The sequence below is a fragment of the Cryptomeria japonica genome, chromosome 8, assembly GCF_030272615.1.
Source record: "Cryptomeria japonica chromosome 8, Sugi_1.0, whole genome shotgun sequence".
NCBI lineage: Eukaryota > Viridiplantae > Streptophyta > Pinopsida > Cupressales > Cupressaceae > Cryptomeria > Cryptomeria japonica.
In genome coordinates, this window is record NC_081412.1 from 336,747,167 (window position 1) to 336,754,132 (window position 6,966).

Genomic DNA, 6,966 nt, shown 5'->3' on the forward strand with positions numbered 1-6,966 from the left:
GCCATTTTTTTTTTAGTGCATGTTTTTTATCTACTTTCATAATCTATGATCAAATTTCAAAGATTTTAAGTAGAAATTGTACTTTTAGATATTGGTCTTATTTGGCCTATTTGGTACTTGTAAATTGCTTGGATCTTAGTTTAGATTTCTTGCATTATTAGTTTGAGTCTCTTTTGGTCTTATTGAGGCAGTTGTAAAATTGAAATCAGAAGTCCACTTTGCCATTTTTTGCAAGTGGCCCATTGTACGTGCACTAAGTATAAAGTGTCAAATCATCACTTTTGGGGGGGTTCTTTGATTGAGTGAATTTGGGGGGGTGTCTTGTGTGATTGTGCCTCTCTTTCCTTGTGCTCTTTCATTTTTGTTGCAATGAGTCCTCATAAATTTCCACCTTTAACTCCACATAATTATGCATCATGGAAAATTAAAGTATGGAGCAAATTAATGGAAAAAGGTCTCATGCATTACATAGATGTAACAATAGCAGCACCACCTGATCCTAATGCTCAATTAGAATGGCTCACTAAGAATTGCATGGCTCTTGGAACTTTGCGCAAGTATGTATCAGATGACCTCATCTTTCATATTGAAAAGTGTACTACAATCAAAGATGCTTGGGATATGTTTCAGAATTTGTATGGTCAAGTTGATGAAATTAGAGGTTATAAGATTGACAACGAGCTCACCAACTTGGATCCCAAGAGTTTTGATACAATCCAAGATTATGTCACCAAAGCAAATGAGCTAAGAGCAAAGCTTAAGGATTGTGGAATTGACAAAAAGGATGTTCAATTGATATTCAACTTGTTGGACAAGCTTGCACCAGAATATGCGGCATTTGTGTCTAGCTTCCAAACTCATCGTTTGACAGTGGGGAGTTCCTATGTTATGCCTTCATTTGATGCTTTCACAGAAATGTTGATATTGGAACAATCTAAGTTGTTGAACATGGGGTTTCTCAAGTCTTCAAAGTCCAAGGCTTTGGTGGCTAATCAAGGGAATCAAGGAAGTCAAGGCAAATATTCCAACAAGAAGAAGAAGCAATCTAAGTCACAGCCACAACAGGAAAAAGGACAATCATCCTCTCCATCACAAGGCGATTTTTCATCCTCTTCCAAGAAGGGGACACCACTTAAGAAGGATAAGCCAACTTGTGCATATTGCAAGAAGTATGGTCATGATGAGCATCGATGCCACACAAAGCAAGTTGATGAGTTAACTAATCTTCTTAAGAAAAATGACATCAACTTGCCATCCACCTACACAAAGAAGGATTCATCTCCTTCCTCTTCCTCATAGTCTAAGGGAAAAGGGCAAGCATTTGTGGCTACAACAAGTTCTTCACAGTAGTGGATACTTGACTCGGGTGCCTCATATCACATGGGTTCTACAAAGGAGCAGTTTTCTTCATTGGATACATCTAAGGTACCTCACATTTACATAGGTGATGATACACAAGTAGAGGTTGAAGGGAAAGGTTCAGTTGACATGGATGATGGAACTTTTGAGAATGTTCTCTATGTTCCTAACTTGTCTACCAACCTTCTCTCTCTCAACCAAATCACTCACTATGGGAATGGGAAAAAGGTTGAGTTTACACCATATTCAGTTGTGGTAAAGGAACTTGATGATGATGCCTTGGTAGCAGTGGGACAAGTCAATGACAACTCAAGGCTTTATTCATTCTCCCACTTTGTGCCAAGTTCACCTTCTAGGGCCTTTCTTACTCTGAGGAACCAGATTCTGGATGTGTAAATAATAATCACATAATAAATACCATCCACATGACACCAAGATTTGTACGTGGAAAACATGGTAAAGGGAAAAACCACGATGGGAAGCCTACCTACAGTCAGATAATACTTCTGTAGTAAGTATGTGAATTAAAATTGAGGGGCCTGCACTTGCAAGAAGGCCAACAACCTAGAGCGCACTTCTCATCACAAAAGGAGCCTTGTTGAATACATATAAATCCAAACTACAATCCAAAGAAGTGTTGAACTGCAAAAGATAACATCTCCTATGCCTGACTATAGTTTCGGTTAAGCTCAATACCGGAGGACTGAATCCCTTACATAAACCCAATTTGATCTCCAATGATTGACCGACTCCTTTACCTGAATGATATTACATTATTCACATATTACATTCCTTGATCATGACCTCTAACAATAACCGTGATGATCTATAATGAGATCTTACATCTACATATACAAACCCTCGACCATAAACAATCAGGTCAGCCACCATATAATAAACCAATTACATAATTAGAAAACATGTCAGACTTAGACCAAACAAATAATATCCAATACATAAGACATCCCGGAAATACATAGCTCCATTCCACACGTTACATTAAAGTCGGTCCGTAACCTAGATCAACTGGGACCCAATATAGGTCCACATGCTTGAGCAATGATCTCCATCCACCAAGTCTCGAACATGATTACCAATAGCATCCTAGAACTCCACCAGAAGTTGCACCAACGCCACTTATGTAATTCCTCAAAGATATTCATCAAAAGCTTTGTCGGTGAAACCCTCGTCGGAACTAGAAGCCAAGCTTCTAACCAAGCAGGATGACATCCGATCACCAGAGCAAAACCAATTGACCAAATATGAGTATGAGTATCATGAACAAGCCAATTCCATCACCAAACTATACCTGAGCCTACCGGATCATGCCAGAACTAGATCAACCAAAAACCACTCAACCTACCGGGACCAAAAGGGTGTCGGTAAAGCATCCAAACAGCTAGTGTTGGCATCAATGAGAAAACATCAATGCAACACATAATCAATTCCACCAAATGGCCAATAGGTTGGACCTATCCCGATTAGACTTGGTGTTTATCTTGGTTTTGGTTACGATTCTGATCTAGTATGATCAGATCCCTAGTTTCAGTTTTTGGATACTTATTCAGGATGGTTATATGCTTTTCATATTCTGTTGGTTCATGATTTGGTGCTCCGGTAGCTATCGCTTATGTTCTTGATTGGTATTTCCTGGTACCGGTTAGCTTTACCGATTAGCGATATTTGATGATTTGGTTAGATGATTTTGGCTCATCTTATGGAAACGGCTTCAAGCATGTTGAAGGTGCTTCTTGATCATGTCCTAATTGTTTGGTGGCTTTTCATTGGTTGGCGTGCTGTTATGGTGGTCCTATTTGGATCCGGTTAGACTTTCTATGTTATTGCACTAAGGGTTTCTACCGGTTTGTGAAACGTGTTGGTGATTGGTCTTAGCATGATTTCCGATGGATATAATTATTTGGGAATTTGTTTTAGGTCCATGCTATGTAATGTAAATCATAATATTGGTCTGGTGATATCGTGTGATGTAATTTTTGTAATTATGGGTTTATTGGTTTAGGTTTTAGCCGACCTTATCAATAAGGTTGATGATCTATATTTATAAGTGACTTATTCAGAGGAAGGTTTATGTGCAAAAAATGTTATATCATTTAGTGAAAGGTTTTGGTGTTGCAGGGAAGACATTTGTGCTTAACCAGAACTGTATCAAGCTATAAGAGATGCTACTTTCACAGTTCATTCTTTCTAGATTGTAGTCTGATGCTTTTGTAAGTCAGTGAGACTTCTCTTTTGTGAGGAGCAGTGAGCTCTAGGTTGTTGGCCTAATTGCAAGTGCAATCCCCAGTGTAATTATTTCACATATTTTTGTAGAAGTATTATCTGATTGTGAGTAGGGTTTCCCACCGTGAATTTTCCCTTTATCAGGTTTTCCATGTCAAAATATTGGTGTTGTGTGTACTTGCTTTCATGTTTTATCTTTCATTGTGTTGGTTTCTTTGTGCTCCGATTTAAAGGTTTTAATTTGCAATAGTTCTGAATTTTGATAGTAAACTAATTCACCCCCCCTCTCAGTTTACTCCCAGTATCAGATCTATCTAATAATTAGTATTAGAGCGAGGCCCTCTCTACAAAACCTTAACTGCTTGACAAGATCCGATGGCATCTACATCTAGTTCCATATTTAATCCCTGTCAGAAGGAGAGTCCTAGATTTTATGGCACAAATTACAAGATATGGAAGGAGTGAATGAAGGTTCATCTGAGATGTCTTGGAGCTAAAGTTTGGGAGATAGTGGAGAAAGGGTATATACCTCATGATCCATATTTTGGAACACCGACACCTGCTGATGAACAAAAGAGAGCTGAAAATGATGTTAGAGAGAAAGAAGCATTGTTGAGTGCCCTGTCTGATGAAAAGTTATTGAATATCATAGAGTTGAAGAATGCAAAGCAAATCTGGATAAATCTTGAAACTCTTTATGAAGGTGACCAAATAGTAAAGATTGCAAAACTTGAAGGCTTGCGGGTAAGATATGACACTTTGAAGATGGAAGAAGATGAGAAGATTAGTTCTTTCATGGATAGAGTGAATGAAATTGTCAAGGGAATCAATTGTTGTGGCGGATCAGTTAGTGAGGATGAGGTTGTGTCAGAGATTCTGAGAGTTCTACCTCCAACTTACAAGATGAAGGCTACTGCAATTAATGAACTCCAAAAAATTTCAAGTACCCCTGTTACCAGAGACACATTAGTTGGGAAATTGACTGCTTTGAGCTTGAGGAACTTGGAGATCAGAGTGCTACTAAAACAGACTGTATTTAAAGCATATGCCTCCGGTAAGCAGAAGATAGATTATAAGGAATTGTATGCTAAAGATTTCGAAGACATTGAGAGAGAAGACAAAGAAGTTGAAAAGTTGGAAGCTCTAATTGCTAGAAGAATCCCTAAAGGACCGACTAGAAGTAAGTATGAAGGAAAAGTCCCCTTTAAATGTTTTTCATGCAATAAGATTGGTCATTTTGCTTCTAGATGTCTTGAGAGAGCTGCTAGGAATCAAGAAAGATTTATGAAGATTTATAAGACTAATCTGGAATATCAGAGCAGACCTAGATTTAGAAAGAATAAGGATAAATCATGTTATTATGCTGGTGATGGTGATCTTGGTATTACTGATGATGATGATGATGAACCTGTAAGTGGATCCAGTAATGGAAGCTCCGGTAAAGATTGGGTCTTTATTGCTATCAAGGATGATTCTCCAAAATCTATCATTGAAGCTACTCATGTTGAGGAGAAGGCTTTAGCTGCTAAAATTGAAGAAAATGATGAATGGGTTATAAATAGTGGATGCTCACATCACATGATTGGTGACAAGAGGAAGTTCTTAACTCTGCAAGAATTTGATGGTGGACTAGTCAGATTTGGAGACAACAAGGCATGTAGGATCAAAGGCAAAGGAACAATATCCTTGGATGGTAAGACTAATACTGATAATGTTTACTATGTTGAAGGATTAAAGCATAATCTTTTAAGTGTAGGTTAGATGGTGGATAGAGGATTCAATTTTCATTTTAAGGATGGTAAATACAAGATCATCAATAAATCTGGATTGGAGATTGCATCCGGAACTCAGAACAAAGGAAACACCTTTCATCTGAACTCCGGTGAGAAGGCTTCTTTGATTGCCTAGGTTGATGAAAGATGGTTATGGAATAAGAGGATGTTTCATGTAAATTTTGATTGCATAGTCAAGATCAGTTCAACACAAGCTGTCGAAGATTTTTCCAGGATTGTTAAACCTCATAATCCAATATGTAGAGAATGCTAAATGGGTAAGCAAGTTAGAACTTTTTTCAGAAGCATACTTGATAAATCTAATGAAATTATTGATCTTATTCATACTGATCTGTGTGGACCAACAAGGTCTACAATTTTCCAAGGTGATAGATATTTTATGTTACTTATTGATGACTATTCTAGAATGATCTGGGTTGCATTTTTGAAAGAAAAATTTGAAGCTCTTGAGAAATTCAAAATTTTCAAAGCTATGGTTGAGACAAAAACAAGATTGAAGATAAAATACTTAAGATCAGATCAAAGCAGTGAGTTTACATCTAGTGAGTTCAATGAATTTTGTGAGAAGCATGAAATCAGAAGACAACTTTCTACACCGAGAACCCCACAGCAGAATGGATTAGTGGAAAGAAAGAATAGAACCATATTGGATGATGCAAGGACAATGATGACTGAAGCTAAATTGCCTAATATCTATTGGAGAGAAGTTGTCAATATTGTTGTATACACTTTCAACAGAGTACACATAAAAGGTGATGTCGGTAAGACTCCTTATGAATTGTGGTTTGGTCATACTCCTATAGTCAGATTTTTCAAAATTTTTGGAAGTAAATAATATATCAGAAGAGATGATGCATTAGGAAAATTTGATCCTAGAAGTGATGAAATAATATTCTTGGGTTATTCTATTAAGAGAAAAGAATATAGATGCTATAACAAAAGATTGAATAGGATAATGAAGAGCATAAATGTTAAGGTGGATGAGAAAGGCAATAATCAGATCAGATCATATGACTATGGACCGGAAAATGAATTTATCATACCAGAATGGGTAGTGCAAGAACCTGTTCAGAGCATTGAACCAGTGACTTCGACAACATCAAAAAATTCAACAGTGACTGTTGAACAACAGAAAGAGTCAGTAAATCAAGAAAATTCAAAGACTCTCAGGTATCTAAGACTAAATCATTCTAAAGATCAGATCATTGGAGATAAAAGGAAAGGTGTGATGAATAGAAGAAGGTTAGCTACTAAAAGGTATGTTTAATTTCTCAAATTGAACCTGCATCTTTTGTTAAAGCAAGTAAAGATGGAAATTGAAAGAAAGAAATGGAAGAGGAATTAGATCAAATAGAAAAGAATAAGACATGGGAATTAGTTCTTAGACCTAAAGATAAGAATATTACTGGAACTAAATGCGTTTTCAAAAATAAATTAGATGAGGAAGGTCAGGTTGTGAGAAATAAAGCTAGATTGGTTTGCAAAGGTTATCACAGGAAGAAGGAGTTGATTATGATGAGACTTATGCTCTGGTTGCAGGAATTGAAGCGGTAAGACTATTTCTTGCCTATAC